At 34.2% G+C, this 16,365-nt stretch overlaps 2 long non-coding RNA genes across 3 annotated transcripts; both read left to right on the forward strand.

The window, feature by feature from the left end:
* Window positions 1-3,837: 3,837 nt before the first annotated feature.
* Window positions 3,838-6,473, forward strand: LOC122315186. Its single transcript, XR_006243964.1, has 3 exons — window positions 3,838-4,357; window positions 4,476-4,591; window positions 4,689-6,473. It is a non-coding gene; the product is annotated as an uncharacterized LOC122315186 (long non-coding RNA).
* Window positions 6,474-6,483: 10 nt separating this feature from the next.
* LOC122315185 lies at window positions 6,484-13,665 on the forward strand. 2 transcript variants are annotated; one of them, XR_006243962.1, is made up of 7 exons: window positions 6,484-8,353; window positions 8,448-8,522; window positions 9,404-9,543; window positions 9,702-9,799; window positions 9,926-10,068; window positions 10,922-11,079; window positions 11,187-13,665. It is a non-coding gene; the product is annotated as an uncharacterized LOC122315185 (long non-coding RNA). The 2 variants fall into 2 exon arrangements; XR_006243963.1 differs by lacking the exons at window positions 6,484-8,353; window positions 8,448-8,522 and adding an exon at window positions 8,627-9,209.
* The last annotated feature ends 2,700 nt before the right edge of the window (window positions 13,666-16,365 follow it).

The following is a 16,365-nucleotide window of genomic DNA, read 5'->3' on the forward strand; positions in this document are numbered from 1 at the left end:
TTATATGAAAATATGTTGTCGACAACAGTTTTATTTCTATTCAAAATTTCTCCTGTATTCATGAAATGTATCGAGATCTCGTTATTTTCAGGTACCTGTCCCTCTTCAAGGGAAGACATTTCATGAAATACCTCTTCAGGAGGTTCTTTCTCAGGAGATTTACTCTCTTCATGAGCATCAATTACTCTTATGGCCTGTGTTGGTATGGACTCTTCAGGAGTACTAAATTCATTTTGTATTTTCCTCTTCCGAGGAATTTTGTCCTTAGCACCAATAGGCCGTCCACGCTTCAGGCGTATCTTAGACTCGCCTATTGCTATTTTGGCAACTTGTCCTTCAGGGATTGCAATCCTTGCTGGAACATTAACAGCAGGAATATATGATTTTACCACACCTTTAGTGTCAGTAAATGCATCCGGTAATTGGTTTGCAACACTTTGCAAATGAATAATCTTTTGAACCTCTAGATTACATTCTTTTGTACGAGGATCAAATTGGGAAAGAGCTTTATTTTTCCAAGTAATTTCTTGTCGTGCTTCAGGCACCGACTTCTCATTACACAATGTTTGTCGTGCTTCAAGCACCGACCTCTCATTACCCATTGTTGGAAAAATGGATTCGTCAAAATGACAATCCTCAAAATGTGCCTTAAACATATCCCCTGTAAGAGGCTCAAGGTATCTGATAATAGATGGAGAATCAAACCCAACATATATCTCAAGTCTACGTTGAGGGCCCATCTTTGTACGTTGTGGAGGTGCAATTGGAACATATACAGTACATCCAAAAGTACGAAGATGAGAAATATTTGGTTGCTGACCAAATGCAAGCTGTAATGGTGAATATTTGTGATATGCTGATGGTCTAACTCGAATTAATGATGCTGCATGAATTATAGCATGTCCCCAAGCAGAAATAGGAAGATTTGATTTCATGAGTAAAGGTCTAGCGATTAGCTGAAGCCTTTTAATCAATGATTCAGCTAAACCATTTTGAGTATGTGTGTGGGCAACTGGATGTTCAACATCTATTCCTATTGACATGCAATAATTATCAAAAACTTGAGATGTAAATTCTCCTGCATTATCCAATCGAATAGTTTTAATTGGATAGTCAGGGAATTGTGCTCGTAGCTTAATTATTTGTGCAAGAAGTTTAGCAAATACAGTATTTCTAGTGGAAAGTAAACAAACATGTGACCATCGACTTGATGCATCAATTAAAACCATAAAATATCTGAACGGTCCACTTGATGGTTGAATAGGCCCACATATATCTCCATGAATCCTTTATAAAAAAGATGGAGATTCGAAACCAACATTTGAGATAGATGGTTTGATAATCAATTTACCTTGAGAACATGCAGAGCATGAATATTCATTGGGTAAGATAATTTTCTGATTCTTTAGGGGATGCCCATACGAATTATCAATTATTCGTCTCATCATTATTGATCCAAGATGTTCAAGGCGATCATGCCAAGTCATAAATATTTTGGGATCAATGCACTTCTGGTGCATTACAACATGTGATTCAATTGTTCTCATTTTTGTATAATACAATCCAGATGAGAGGGCAGACAGTTTTTCTAATACGAGCTTCTGGCTCGAAATTATTTTAGTAATGAGAAGATGCTCTTTATTGTCTTCGTTAATGGTTTCAATATGACAACCATTACGACGTATATCTTTAAAACTTAATAAATTTCTTCTGGATTGTGAAGAAAATAGAGCATCATTAATGCAAAATTTGGTGCCATTAGGCAACACAATATAAGCTCTTCCGGAGCCTTCAATTAGATTCGATGAACCGGAGATGGTATAAATATAGGCTTTACTCAATGTTAGATTTTGAAAATATTTTTTTATCCTTAAAAATTGTGTGAGTTGTAACACTGTCAGCCAGACATACATCTTTATTATTCATCTCGGAGATAGAAAGTTCATCAATAAGACTCATGATTCTACAAAATATATAAAACTTTCATTACTAAAAAAAAACATTACAGAATAAAAATATTTTACAATAATATAAAGGAAATACATTAATTAAAAATGAACACTTCCATGATCAACTCTACCACTAGAATCCTCAAAAAAATCAGAAACATCAAGACTTGTAATATCTTCTCCATCTATAGAATTTACAGCATATGATGGTTCAGCAAAATTTGTTTCAAATTTCTTTGTTTTTTTTTTTTTTTATGGAAGATTGGTATAAGTCAACCAAGTGTTTAGCTGTACGACAGGTACGAGACCAATGTCCAGTCATACCACATCTATGGCATTCATCTTCATATTTCTTTACAAATTTATTTTGAAGACCTTTGCCCTTTTCTGAGTTGAACCACTTCTGGTGGTACGGTGTATATCTATTATTTTCCCTTTTAGTGTGGTCACTTCTAGGACCTCCACTTCTATAGTTTTTCTTACCACGTCTACGCCTTCTTTTTCTTTGAAAAGATGCACCATTCGCTTCTGGGAATGATGTAAATCTAGTACCATTCACTTCAGGGAATGATATAGAACCAGTAGGACGTGACTGGTGATTTCTTAATAAAAGCTCATTATTTTGCTCAGCTAATAGAAGACAAGATATAAGTTCAGAATATTTCTTGAACTTTCGAGGCATGAAAAGTAGTATATGTCTTCTCTAACAAGTCATCATCAGTGACTTTTTCACCACATAATTTCAATAGCGAGCTAATTTTAAAGAGTGCAGAGTTATACTCACTAACACTCTTGAAGTCTTGCAACCTCAGGTGCATCCAATCATGACGAGCTTTTGGGAGGATTACAGTTTTCTGGTGTTCATATCTCTCCCTTAAATCATTCCACAAAATAAGTGGATTTTTCACCGTTAGATACTCAGTTTTTAATTCTTCATGAAGATGGTGCCGAAGGAAAATCATTGCCTTAGCACGGTCCTGCAGGGACCCTTGATTTCCTTCTTTAATTGTATCTCCCACGTTCATCGCATCCAGATGGATCTCAGCATCAAGGATCCAAGATAAATAATTTTTCCCAGAAATGTCAAGAGCAACGAATTCTAATTTTGTAAGATTTGACATTTTTTACATATATAAATCAAGAATATAAAAATATATTGAAAAACTTACTTGAAGTAGAGGACTATTAGCTTCAAGATCGTCAGAACTTTCGTGCTGATAACGTGTTATAAAACTATCGAAAGGAGAGAGAGAGAGAGAGAGATAGAACTCATAGAAGTTATGAAACTTATGAATTTCTTAAAGAATTCAACGATATATATAGGCGTACAAAGGGAACTATGCAAGTTACTATGCAGTACTATACTGGCACTGTGCATATGTCGGCCATTCACTATGCCAGTTACTATGCAGTACTATGCTAGTACTATGCACTGTGCGATGTCGGTCATTTACTATGCCAGTTACTATGCAGTACTATGCTGGTACTATGCATACTGTGCTATGTCGGTCATTTACTATGCCATTTACTATGCTGGCACTATGCACTGTGCATTTGACGGCTAGCTCAAGGTAGTCATACAATTTTACAATATTATTTTACAACAAAATATGAATTGTTCAGTAATTATTCCAGCTAATTTCAAAATATTCAATCTTTGGATTAAATATTAAATCCTCTGGATTCAGGCCAATCGTGTCACTTTGCTTTAAGTGGTGCAAATTATACGAGGTTTTTGGTTTTAGGCAACATAGTCTTGTGACAGGCAACAGCGGTTTAAGGTTCCGTACTGCTCAACTTAAAATTACCAACGCCAAGAAAATTATTAACTTAAACGAATACAAGTGTACAGGGCCGTTTGCATTTCTCTTCCGATTTTGCTAATATTGCTTGAAGCTAACGGCTAGAAAATTTAAAATTTAACTACAGAGAACGGAGGTTGGATTTCTCATTTCATTTCATGTCTATTCAGCCGTTGTATACTCTTATAAAATATATACTCCAAAATTGAAAAGTCCATGTATGTAGAGAGAAATACAGTGACTCGAGAGAAGAATCAATAGAATCAGATAGAGAGATAGAGAGAGAGTGCTATGAAAATGTCAGAGCATACGATATTATAGGCACTGAGAGATGAGCGGAGAGACGGAAAGAATTGAGATGATGATGCACAGCGGGAACAACGGTTATGGAAACGGGGTGATGACGTCGGCATCGGCAGCGACGACGCCCGTGGCCATGACGTTGTCTTCATCCTCGACAAATGCGCAATCTCGGGGGCATAAGACGTACTTAAAGAACCCCGAGGGACGGCACAAGCTCTATTTGTTTTTATTTTTCTTTTTGATGTTTCTGTTTTGGGATTTCTTGTTCCTCTGCAGCAGTCCAGAGGTGTTTTTGTCTCCCTTGTGAGTTCTAAACCTATCTCTATTCGTAGCATCTGCATTTTGATTTCCTTTGAAGAATACCTTATTGAATAAATGGCGTCTTCTTTGGGAACTAACGTGGGATTTTCGATTCTTGAAGGCAAGGTTCACGCAAATTCTCTCTCTCTCTCTCTCTCTCTCTCAAAGTCACCTACTCGTCTAACAATTTTGCCTTGCAAGAAACCGGCTCATGCACAAGCAGAAGGATAAAAGAAGGTGGTATCTCAAAACTAATCTCTCTGAACGGTTTTGGTTTCGCTTAATTCTTGAGTTGCAGTCTCACCGATTTTGTATATTTTTATTTAATTTGCAGGGAAAAAACAAAAGAGTAGACACCGTAGCTGTTAATGGGCAGTGATAAGAAAAAGCCTTGCTGCAACGATATTGGAGGTACCTCCAAAGAGTGTACTGGAGAGACCCAATCCCAAGGAGGTAAGGTGATTCATTGTTCATTCCTGTTCATCAGAGTTATTCTGTGATTGGTTAGGGTTTGGTGAAATACAGTTCTGGGAAAGAGATTGAAAAATATGGGTTCATTTATTTTTATTCTTTGCGACTTTTGTTACGTTCTGTTTGATTGGTGAGAAGTGTCGGAAAGTTTATGGAATGCAAATTTTGCCACTTTTGGTGTCAAAGAAAACAGAATGCTGGCATGACAATGCCTAATGACTGGGAGCTATAATTATATGATAGTAGATTGTAGTACTACACGTCTAATGGTCAATGTTTCAAAGAAAGAGCACGCTTGGAAAGTATGACATGTAGGAGCTCATAGGAACATTTTATATGTGGCTTTTAATTTATATATAAAAAGTGGCTTCATACATATTGATCACTGTCAATGAGAATGGTAATTTATGAGCTTGTGTTTTTTATGTAACTAACTAATGATTGTGAATTATTGATCCTCGGTTCATGCAAGTATCTGAACCCATAGATTGGGAGTACTATAGAAAAGAAATTGGGTCTCGCTTGGTGGATATGTACAAAGAGGCTTATGACAGTTTGTTTTCTAACTCACTGGTGAATGCACCCACCATGTATCTCAGTTTTATGGGGCTACTTTCTGTTATTAGAGTTGCATAATCCTTAAGAGTTCCTGTACAATGAAGGTGTACCACATATTGATTTCTGCTTGTAGTATAACTATTTGCATGTCTCTGCAAAAAAAGGAAAAAAGGAAAGTGAATCAAAATCCTTGTAATTGGAGCTCAAATTGGCTGTAAAACAGCTTATGCATGTAAATAGATAGGATATGTTAGGGAATATGTACGAGGCCCCTTTTTTTATCGTTCACAAAGCAAGTTCATTATTATGCTGATTATTGCTGCCAGATTAGCAGAGAAACCTTCTTGAACTCAATTAAAATTTAGATTAGTAGTGTTGATTCCGCACTTATTGTGATAAGTAAACGGCTACATCAAACTCCGAGGGACATATAGGTTTACCATGAGGCAAGTTCTTGAGAGATTTTCTTTTTGATCGATAGATAAGAATATTATTGATGAGAGATATAGGCATAGCCTAAATACACAGGACTTTCTTGAGAGATTTTCTGAAGCTGGAGTATGTTTAGTTGTGAACATATACGCAGCTGGAATTGATTTGTAAGTGAATCTATTGGTCTCAAATACCAGATACCAAATGATTTGTCCCGCTAGGTACTGTCTTGCTTCATGTCTATTTGAAATTGCCTTTTAATGAAAATGGTTCACTTTTCTTGAGTTTTTATTAATCCATATTCCAATCTCCAATTGTTTCAAATTTACTCAAGAAGAATAGTGTTCCAAGTTTGTAGACATAGAGTTCCCCAGGTATGCAGTCACAGTAACTCCTCAAAACGAGCCTAAATTTGATGCACTCGTGAGAACTTACTCAAGATCAAATTGCTTGACACCCTCTCCCTCTCTCTAAAAATATTGACATCTGATACAGTTGGTGGAATTGTAAGAAGCAGAAGAGAAATCCTTGAAGGAGTCTGAGCATCTGGAAAACGAAATTGTTGGAGTACAAGAGATGAAATCTGGTATCACTTATTGTGGATTTTGGGATTATAAAAATGTATTTATACATTTTTTTTTTGGGGGGGGGGGTCAGTTTGTGAGGATTCGGTATAAGATGATGTTGGTCCATTAGCTAAACGCAAAAAGTAAAGTTTTTGAGTTTAGGCGAAACAATGTTATAGAAACTGCTTGCTCTAGTTACTATTACTTGACTGGGGACCTGGTCACAGATATTTTCAACGCTTAGGTTTTAATGTGCCGATATTATTTAATTAAGTATGCTCTGACTTGGTTATGAGTTTGGCTGAGCTCCAAGATTGTGTATTGAGCTTGAAGCTCATTTCCTGCTATTTTCTTTTCTTTTTCGGACAAGGAGATTTTAGCCTTGATGGCAGATTAGTGCCTTTTAAAATTTGAATGTAATAGCATGATGAATTATTAAGGGCATACCCCTAATACCTTTAACATTAAAGTTAGCTAAAAAATCGACATCTCTGCACATTAAGCTAGCTAGAGTACTGTTCCCCAAGTGCATGTGCTAGAAAGGGCATGGTTGTGATTGGGGAATGAGATTGATTGATCTATGTATACTATCTTAGGCAATGTCGGGTAAAACATTGTATGGACCATCAGGTATATTAGGATATGTGTGGGTCTATTTCATTTTGCTTTTTTTATATGGATTAATTTACTTTTTCAGCCTATTTGCACCCCTGGGTAACTGTGGTACCCCCGCTTGATAGATAACTGATATGTGCATATTTGATACATGTGCTTAACCGTATAGAAATAAGAGCCAAAATGTCAGTGAAAGAAAGGAGCAAAAATGACATGCACACCTGACTGTGTAATAGTTGTTGGCTTGATATGTTATGTGATTGTTTATTGGGATCTTGTGGGTAAATTCTATTTAAAGCTTTATGGAGGTTTTATTTTTTGCTTGTTTAAAAGGCAATGCATTAACTGCCAATATTCCTGTTTGTATATTCTAAAGACAATTACAATAAAAGTTCTTATGAGCTCTTATCTCTACATTATCCTTATGGTGTCAGTTTTTTCTGAAGTTTGTTGGCCATTATGAATCTATGATATGATTGCATTTGACATTTCTTTGGTAGTTTTGGCAGTTTCTGGTTCATCTAATTTCAAAAGGCTTTGGAGTGGAGGTCTAGGTTGACTTTTTTTCTTGGATCGGATGATGCTCAAAAAATGGGTTCAGAGTCTGTTTTTGCTCATTGTTGGCATTTTTACCCATAAATCAGGTAATTTAATCCAGTTCTGGTCTATTTTTGCCACACTCGTTTTGATGTTCAAGGTCAAATGTGTCAATTAAACCATGCTCATAATCCAACCAAGAGCATAATCTGGATTTTGAATTGGGACCTTGTCTTTCAGGTAAGAATGATATATATATATATATCTTCTCTATTATAAAAGCAGCTATCACCCAGTGAGCAGTGCTTTTTGATGTGATGGTCATTTTTACGTTTCGTCCCTGTCTGGCCAAGTGTTGTGTATTTTGTTTTGTCCCTGCTATCATCTGATGCTTCTTTCTCCAACAGAAACCAAAGCCCGTAGAGAGAGAACGTGAGGCTTCTGAAACTATACCTAGGGCTCAACGGAAACCACATCTCCACAGCTGACAGCAGCCAGCTCAACGGAAACTCTGCTTTTTGAGTTAATCTTGACTCTGTTTTGGAAGAATTAGGAAAGTTAATTATATGGAACAAAAAAATCTATAATTAGTTGAGGTTATTTTGCCAATTTGTATTATTAATTGCTTTTGGAATTTAGAGGTGATGTTCTGAAAAAACACCCATTAGCACACTGTCAATTATTTTTTTAATAAACATATTTGCTCTTAATTTAGTCTAGGTTGATTTATAATAAGTCCCAATATGGTACTTTTGCATCTTTCTATCAGTTTACACAGCAGAAGCTCCCAGGTTGTAAACCAGTACTAACACCAGCTTGGGTAACTTCTCAAATACTACCATTTACTTCTGACTTTCATAATCTATTATTTGTCCTTATTCGTGTACTTGTGGTGCTGAGAATCTCTCATGCAGGTCATTTATATATTTCTATCGATGGTAACCATCTTCATTCCTATCAGCCTTGTTACTCTTCATGCTTCCCAAAGTGTAAGCGTTCTTTGCAGTTACTTTTAAACTTATCATGTTGCTGCCTGCATGCCTCTTTGTACCTTCACAAGTGCAATGATTATTTATTTGAAATTTGGCGTCTAGGCTGTTGAAGTTATCATTTATGGACAGATATGATGTTCAATGCATACCAGAAGCATTTAGACAGCTCAATTCCCAAAAACTGTTATTGCTTAATAAAGGTGTTTTATTTTATTTTTAAAATTTTCTATTTTCCACATCTCATGAAAATTCGTAAGTAGTTAATCTATGAGTTTCATAAGGCTTTTGAGGATTTCATCATCCGAACTTTGTCAATACTGCTTTAATATTTGCAAACATTTCTCCTCAATATTCAGCCATCATAGAGTTAGCAGACTGCAAAGTACGGACATACATGTCTTGAAAATCCCAACCATTTTGCAAATGAAAACATTGATGCTATAATTGAGTTGTCTAGATTGTTCACTTAGGATAGTTTGCTCCCTAAAGAAGGAAAAGAAAAAGACAAAAAAACAAAAAAAGGCTTTAGTACCACTGAAATTGGTGGTGTAGTGTGCTTCCAGTTGTCCAAGAAATTAAATTACATTGTCTAATAGGAGTGAGTGGAAGAGCTGGGAGATGGACTTATATAATTCATCAAATCTGGGAAGAGAGATGTCTTGAAGAGGAAATTTCTGACTCGCTGTTAGTCTAGATTCAGTAGCTCTTGAAGCCAATTCAATTTTATTGCTATTTTTCTTTACTTCAAAAACAGTCATGCAGAAGCTTTTGAATTGCCTCTGTAATCCTTTCATTTGCTATTTTTCTTGCCTCTCTCTCTCTCTCTCTCTCTCTCTCTTTGTTTTTGTTTTTTCTCAAGCTTCCAAATATATTCTTAGGGCTCGACGGAAACCACCTCTACATGGTCGATGGTGGCTAGCTCGATGGAAACTCTGCTCCGAGGCTGCCGATTCTTCACCTAGGATTATTCACATTTGACGGAAACCAGCTTCAGAATCTTGACTGACAGAATCTTTGCGTAGGGTTTCTCTCTCACCATGCTCTCTCTCTCTCAAAGCTTGTCTCTCTGTTTTTTTTTTTTTTTTTGTCTGATCTGCTTGTGATCTGATGGTTCTTGTTTCTTTTGTGATCTTATGGGTTTTTTTGTTTTTGTGATCTGATGGTGTTTTTGGTCAGGGGATTAACCATGCTTGTTACAAAGTTCGAACTGGGTTGGAAGATGATTTTAAGGGTCTTGTGCAACAAAAACCATTTTATTTTCATGGTCCCAATGGGTCAGTTTCTAAGGATATGATATTTGCTTTGTTTTATCTTTATTTCTCTTTTTTTGGTTCTTTTTAGGCATGGATTTATGTTTCCAATCATACTACTTTTTATTGCATACTGCACTGAAAAAGTAGTTATTGAAGAAATACGTGTCGATATGGCCGAGAGCTTCGTGGCAGAAAAGAGACATGAACTGATAGAGGTTGTTTCTGAGGTTGATGATCAACTTGCTGAGGCATTTCTAAATTCTTGGCCCGTATCGCCTACTGAACTTGAGGTTTGTCGGTATGCTTTATAATATTGATGTAAAACCTGTCTACATGTGCTTTTTTGGAAGCTTTGGGTTTGAAGAATTTGTGAGCCTAGGGTCTAGAATTTTAGAAGAGTGGTTTAAGGTTTGTAGATTGAATTATGGCTCCAATAGACTGAATTTTGATGGATAAAAGACTAGCCTAAAATAACACCAACACTTTTGGAAACCCTAGAATACTTATTTCATGACCTTTAAATCCATACAGTCCTTGCCAGTTACACATGTCAATTCTGAAATCACTTTAAAGGAAGCAATTTGACCCTCATTTCATGGCTTTATTGGATTTGTTTTATGGAACAATAATTCCATTTGCAATCTTTGCTAGAAATAGGCCATAGAGTAAGTCTATAGCTGACTAAGATATCATAAATACTGACTTATTAGCTTACTAACATTCTTAGTTATGAAAAAAATATATTAAAAAAAAATCACACCACCTTCAAATAAATAGTTGATGGAAAGTCAGCTCCTTGTGTGGATTTAACTATGATCTGTCAAGACTCTTTAGCTTGCACTGATACCTTGTCTGGAAGCTCTATTTTGTTATTCAATCAATTATTATGCTCATTTTGAACTTTTCCAATTTCTCGTAGAAAAAATATAATTGAAGATGAACTGATAACTGCGGCATAACACATGGAAATCTACTTGCAGTGTACTGAAATGAAGTAATCTGCCATGTTCTAAGCTTTTACAGTTTTAATACCAATGTCTTTATGTTTGAATGTAATGAACACATTTTTTAATTATTTTGTGCTATTATCTGCTTCTACAGTAAACTTTTATATTTAGGTAAATTTTTTTTTCTTCCAATTAGGCAAATGTGTGTTGCACGTTGAGCCACTGGAATCAATAATTGCATCCAATCTATGAAAGTTGTAGTTAGGAGGAAGCTCTGTTTAGTGGAATTTATTCCATACATATTCCAACCAAGTATGAAGAGATTGGGGCAACATAGGACTTACTATGATTTGGGTTCGTATTATATCTTCTTGTTTATTCATTTCCTTTGCTGTATTTTTTTCTTTTTCTTTTTCCTTTTTTTTTTTTTTTTTAATCATGCGCTGAAAATGGCTGGTCAGGAACAAACCCGTGAAAGTTTTTTGTTGGAGCAATAGAGGTATGAATTTATTTGTTCTAGTATGCTTGAATAATTTCCAATATTGGTACCAAACAACGCGTTCCTTTTCTTAGTCAAACCTTCTGATAACTCATATTAGCATTACACACCAGTCAAAATATGATAGTACAAAAACTAGAAAAACAAAGACAAAACCAACACTACAAATCCACAACCACGAACAATATTCAAAATAACAAAAACCACTATCATGGATCCATGGCATCTCCACCACCACAAACAATACTCAAAATCAAAGCATACCATTATGGCCACACCACCACCACAACAAAAAATATTTATAGCTTCAAAATCAACAACAACATTACAGATAATATTTAAACCTATAAATATCCTTAAAAACTCCACTGACAACATACAACAAATCCAACACCAACAAATCCAATACCACTTGCTCAGCATAAGCTACAAATCTATTAAAAATTATTCTCTTGTTATGTTTCTAATGTGACAATGTTTTAATTAACATCGACTTCACATAATGTTGCTACTACCTCCACTTGGATGATACAAATGAGGATTAGCAATTTCTAGTAGAGTTAATTTTTTAATATTCCTACAATTTCAGTATACATTGAATTAGAGGTTGCAATATAATTTTTATGGAGCGGGCTATGGATTAAGTGGGTTCTCCACTGTTGAAAAAAAATACTTAAGAGTGGATATTGTTAAAAGTGTGAAACTCTTTCGTTGAAGATCTTTCAGTGCAATTAAGGTATGCGATTTTTTATTACGCCATGGTTTAATAATATTTTTATATTGTGTCATATAGACTATGGTAGTTGTTTTCCTATTCTTTAGTTTTTCTCTCAACTGTTATGATGATTCTCACCAGTGCCTAGGTATTTATTTTGGAGTAAGCAGTTTGCATTATTGCTCATGCAGAATATAATACTATCATTGAGGTGAGTTTATTTGTAACTTCATATATAATATGATACATATTTTTAAAAAAACACTGTTGGGTCGTTTGATACTTTTGATTCACATGCCACCCTCTCCCTTTTTTTATAAAACAAATTTATCATTGATTATTTCTCCAATTTCTATATCTCTCATTGTCACCCCTGCTCACTTCTTAACGTTCTACTTGTCTCGTCCTTTACACTCGTTCTTCTTCTTCCTCTTCTTCTACTTTTTCTTTCAACTTCTCCTATCTTTGTTGAAAGGGAGGAACAGTCCTTATGAAGATCTTATGTTGGTGCAATAGAGGTATGAATCTATTTATTCTACTATGCTTTAATAATATTCTATTATTGGCATCAAACAATGCGTTCTTTTTTATAGTCAAATCTTCTGATAACTCAAATTAGCAATTCACACTAGTCAAAATATGATACAAAAATAGAAAACGAAATAAAGACAAAACCAACACAACAAATCCAAACCATGAACAATATTCAAAACAACAAAATCCACTACCACGGATCCATGGCATCCCCACCACCCAAACAATACTCAAAATCAAACTATACCACTATGGCCACACCACCACCACAACAAATAATATTAATAGCTTCAAAATCAAATCCAACACCACAAATAATATTTAAATGTGCAAATATATATATAAAACTCCACTAATGAAGTACAACGAATTCAACACCACCTACTCAGCATAACCTACAAATCTACTGGAAACTTATTCTCTCGTTATTTTTTAACGTGACAATGCTTTATTTGACATTGAATTCACATAATGTTTACTACACTTGATGATACAAATGAGGAGTAGCATTGTCTAGTAGAGTTAGGTTTATTTATTTATTTATTTATAATATTCATACAATTTGAGTATACAATAAATTAGAGATTGTAATGTAATTCTTATGGAGCGGGTTATGTATTTAGTGGGTTTTTCATTGCTGGAAAAAAAAAAATACTTCACGTGAATATTGCCAAAAGTGTTATACTCTCATTCATTGAAGATCTTTTGGTATGAGATTCTCTTATTATGCCATGATTTAATAATATTCTTAATCGTGTCATATATACTATGCAAGGTTTTTTCATATTCTTTAGTTTTTCACTCAACTATTATGATAACTCTCACTTGTGTCGAGGTATTTATTTCAGAGTAACCAATCTACTTTATCGCTCATGCCGAATATGATATTATGATTGAGGTGAGTTTATCTATAACTTTTTACATCAATGTGATACATATTTTTAAATAGATGCCGCTAGCTGGGTCGTTTAATAATTTTGATTCACATGCCACCCACTCCCATTTTTTTATAGAACATATTTATCATAATTATTTCTCCAACTTCAATTTCCCTCATTCTCTCTCCATGGCTTGCTCACTTCTTCTTCTTCTTCTTCCCCTATCTTTGCTGGAAGGGAGGACCAATCTTGATGAAGATCTTTTGTTGGTGTAATAAAGATATGAATTTATTTATTCTATTATGCTTTAATAATTTTATATTATTGATATCCAACAATGCGTTCTTTTTTTAGTCAAATATTCTGATAACTCAAATTAGCAATGCTCACCAGTCAAAATATGATACAAATAGGGGTGTAACCGGTCTGGTTTGTCCGGTTTTGGACAAAATTTAGGATCGAACCGATATGTACCGGTTTTTCATTTTTCAAAACCAATTATACATTAGTTATCCTCCTAAACTGGTATTCCGGTTTTACCAGTTTCCGGTCCGATTTTACCGGTTTTAATATATTATATTATATATTATATAATATATAATATAGTATATTATAGTATATAATACTATAGTGATAATATATTGTAGTATATTATAATATATATTATAATTGTATTATAGACTATAATGATATATTATAATCTATAAGATAATGATATATTATAGTATATTATAATAGATAGTGATAAAGTATTAGTATAAGTGTATAACTATTAATATGCACTAGATAATATTAGTATAACTATTAATACAATAAATAAAATGATATAAGATTTTAAAATTTAATATTATATTAATTAGTAATATATCATATAATACAAAACTATTTTATATATAGTTATATATTATATATAAATATTATCTATAATATAAAAAATTAAAATATATATCAACCGGTCAGGTTTGGTCCGGTCCGGTTTTAAAAAAAGAAAAATCGGAATCGGACTGATTTTGACCAGTTTTAAGAAAAATAAACTGGTACCGGACTGAACCAAACTCGGGACCTAACCGATCCCACCGGTTTGGTCCGGTCCGGTTTACCGGTTTATTGGTTTTTTTTTTTACATCCCTAGATACAAAAAATTGAAAAAACAAAGACAAAACCAACACCACAAATCCAAACCATGAACAATATTCAAAACAACAAAATCCACTACCATGGATCCATGGCATCCCCACCACCCAAACAATACTCAAAATCAAACTGTACCACTATGGCCACACCATCATGACAACTAATATTGATAGCTTCAAAATCAACAGCAACACCACAAATAATATTAAAGCTAGAAATATACTTTAAACTCCACTAATGAAGTACAATGAATCCAACACCATCTGCTTTGCATAAGCTACAAAATCTACTCAAAGTAATTATCTCATTATGTCTTTAATGTGACAACGTTTTACTTGACCGAATTCACATAATGTTGACTCCAATTGGATGATACAAATGAGGAGTAGCATTGTCTAGTAGAGTTAGTTTTTAATATTCCCACAATTTGAGTATGCAATAAATTAGAGGTTGTAGGGTAATTCTTATAGAACGGGCTATGGATTTAGTGAGTTCTCCACCATTGGAAAAAATACTTAGAGTGCATATTGCCAAAAGCGTGAAACTCTCTCGTTGAAAATCTTTTGGTGCAATCAAGGTATGAGATTCTTAATTTCTCCAAGATTTGATAATATTCTTACATTGGTGTCATATAAACTATACTAGTTGTTTGCGTATTCTTTACTTTTTCACTCAACTATTATGATAACTCTCACATGTGCCTCGATATTTATTTCGAAGTAAGCAATTTGCATTTAGTATTGCTTATGCAAGATATAATATTATGATTGAGATGAATTTATCTATAAACGTTTATGCAAATATGGTTTATATTTTTAATTATACACTGCTTATGAGGTCAAAATGGCTATAGCATTTTGTTTAGCTGCAAGGGCTAGCAATCACATTACTTTTAAAGCTAACAAGATCCCCCCCCCCCCCCCCCAATAGAACATACTTATCATTGATTATAGAACATACTTATCATTGATTATTTCTCCAACTTCTATTTCTCTCATGCTCTCTATGGCTCATTTATTAACCTTGTGCTTTCTCTTTTTGTCATTTTCACTCGCTCTCTTCTCCTCATCTTTCTCTTCCTCTTCATTTTCTTCTTCTCCCCCCTTCCTCCTCTTTCCTCTTAGTCCTTCTTCCTCTACCTCTTCTTCTATTTTTTCTTTCAACTTCTGCTTCTCATCTATTTGTTGAAAGGGTGGAACAATCCCCTTGAGGATCTTCTATTGGCACAATATAGGTATGAATTTATTTATTCTACTATACTTTAATAATATTTTATTTTTGGTGTCAAACAATGCGTTCTTTTTTTAAGTCTTATTTTCTAATAACTCAAATTAGTAATACACCAGTCAAAATATGATACAAAAATAGAAAAAAAATAAAAATAAAGACAAAACCAACACCACAAATCCAAATCATGAACAATATTCAAAACAACAAAATCCACTACCATGGATGGATCCTTGGCATCCCCACCACCCAAACAATACTCAAATTCAAACTATACCACTATGGCCACACCACTACCACAACAAATAATATTGATAACTTCAAAATCAATACCAAAACTACAAATAATATTTAAATGTACAAAATATACGTAAAACTCTACTAATGAAGTACAACGAATTCAACTCCAGCAACTCAGCACAAATCTATTGAAAACTTATTCTCTAGTTATTTTGTTTAACGTGACAATGTTTTATTTGACATTGAATTCACATAATGTTGACTACACTTGGATGATACAAATGAGGAGTAGCATTCTCTAGTAGAGTTAGTTTTTTTAATATTCATACAATTTGAGTATACAATGAATTAGATGTTGTAATGTAATTCTTAAGGAGCGGGCTATGTACTTAGTGGGTTCTCCACCATCGAAA

The sequence above is a fragment of the Carya illinoinensis genome, chromosome 7 (genome assembly GCF_018687715.1).
Source record: "Carya illinoinensis cultivar Pawnee chromosome 7, C.illinoinensisPawnee_v1, whole genome shotgun sequence".
In the NCBI taxonomy this organism is placed as follows: Eukaryota; Viridiplantae; Streptophyta; class Magnoliopsida; order Fagales; family Juglandaceae; genus Carya; species Carya illinoinensis.